The sequence below is a fragment of the Orycteropus afer genome, unplaced genomic scaffold (assembly GCF_000298275.1).
Source record: "Orycteropus afer afer isolate SDZICR_OR568_19922 unplaced genomic scaffold, OryAfe1.0 scaffold00025, whole genome shotgun sequence".
NCBI lineage: Eukaryota > Metazoa > Chordata > Mammalia > Tubulidentata > Orycteropodidae > Orycteropus > Orycteropus afer.
In genome coordinates, this window is record NW_006921612.1 from 2,792,476 (window position 1) to 2,794,792 (window position 2,317).

Below are 2,317 nucleotides of genomic sequence, written 5' to 3' on the forward strand. Positions count from 1 at the left end.
CCATGGAGTGGATGATGAGTTTGAACCACCAACCTTCTGGTTTACAGTCAGATGGCTTAGGCACTGTGCTACTGGTGTTCAATTAATGCTGGAGCAACGAAAGAAGAAAGGAAATACCAGCACCCTTTGCAGGCCTATTGTATCAGTTCAGTTTCCTTTCAAAAAGCTTCTTAAAGAATGTAAGTTGGAAATGAATGGAAGAGAGTAACAGAATATTTGTATAAATTTTCTCATTATAAGATTTCTTATGTTAAAACTTCACTTCCTTGTAAATCCTCAGTCTAAGTCTTACAAAGATACAACAGCAGATTGGTTAGCTGTGTGTCTTGGTTGAGCTTCTTAACTTTCATAGGTGCTGTTAAACCTGTCCCGTACCATTTAATTGATGGTCAAAATGTATGGGTCTTTTTTTAGTCAACAACACTGAATTACTACCCTCCAAATTATTAGATTCAATTACAAGAGTATAAATTTAAATTCTCTGCTATCTTAACAGTGAATATGTAGTAAATCAATTTTTTCCTAGGTGTTCTAATTTTACCATCCTCCCAAACAATTTCATATCCTATGAAATTAGGCTGTACCGTTTGGCCTTCATAAAAGAACTTTTACTGAGTACATTTAGGAAGTTATGTGAAATAGTTCCATGGAGTTAAATGCACTATTATATTTATCATAAGGAATGTCCTGAAGGACATAACCACTTCTAGTCCCCCTTACATGGATCCACAGAGAAATTACTCTCAGTTTTTATTACTAGAAAATGATGCATGTCCTGAGAAACCAATTTATGTTAAACTCATATACACTGTGAATTTTGTAGAGTATAGTGTTTCTTTCCTTTTTTAGCTTCCACAACATTTAGAGATGCATTTGTGACCCAGTTTTAATAAATGTACTATAATTTTTTTAAAAAAACCATGGAATGCAATTCTAATCTGATAAACGTGGTATCACCATTACTCTTAATCAACCTGATGGCAAATGAGTTTTTGTTTTTTTTTTAAGTACTCTTGACAAAATAGAGAGGGAAAGAACAATAACAAAATGCAAATGGTACAGGCTATTCCACTTGCTGTTTTCACTCAGAAGAGTAATAATTCCCAGGGAAATCTTGAGATGGAAGATATGAATCTGCTATGTTCTCAATTGTCTCACATCTCATGTGGATCTTACAAGGATGAACATCTCCCTGTCCTAACTGTAGTACCATGATCAAAGACAGAGGCCATAATGTACCAAAACTGCCAACCAGGAAATGGAAATCTGTCCTAAGGTAGGAGAAAAAACAGCCTAGTTTGGATTTAATAATAAGAGCTAAGTGCATGCATACTAAGTGCTTTACAGGTTTTAAATCATTCCATCCTCACACCATCCATTTTGCAGATGAGAAATGTAAGTAACCAGCTAGCAAGCAGGAAAGCTGGGCTTTGAAGCCAGATAGTAAATCTATTTAATCTACTTCCTTAATCATTAATACTAACGTACGAAGGGAATGGTGTCTACAGTGGGAAGCTTCCTAAGAGACTTTGACTACACACATCTGCTGTTGTCACTGACTTTTGATCCTAAGCCCTACATAAAATGCATCTTCACCATTCAAAACCCCTCATCATTGGCCCTGACCAGAGGGGTGGGAGGAGACTACTAGGACTCCCCCAAGTAGCTGGAAAGAAGGGACCTTTAGGAACACATTGTAGACAAGGGAAGGTTCCAAAGTTTAGGAGTGTGCTAAGTAAGGTGATCATCCTATTTCAGACACTTTTGAAAGTTAAAGGAGAACTATAAATAATTACACTAGGAAAACAGGGGCAAACATGGATGGACTTAAGTATACTGGGCCATATGTTCCAGTGATAAAGTCTGCCTTGGACCAGGCAGTATGAAGCTGCATGAGAAGTGCTGGGAGGAGAGAGGGGATACCAAGATGAAAGAATACTGTGGCTGTCCTTGGGGAGCTCACTGGGCTGTGAGAAAGAAAGCAGACAGGTGAATGAATAATAGCACACAATAGGCAGAGAAGGAAGGGTGCCATCTTAAGAGTCAGAGCTTCAAATGAGTGGCCAGAGGAATATCTCCCAACACTCCACTTTCATAAAAGGAACATATATCAGAAAAACAAGGAATATTGAGAATTTAGGCAAACTACCCAACATAAGGATGGGGCCCCCATCCTCAACTAACTCAAAGTTTATAGTTGTTGTTGTTATGTGCCATCGAGTCAGACCCAACTCATAGCAACCCCTCCTTGGGTTTCCAAGGCAGTATCACTACGGAAGTAGATTGCCCCATCTTCCTTCCAAGGAGTGGCTGGTGG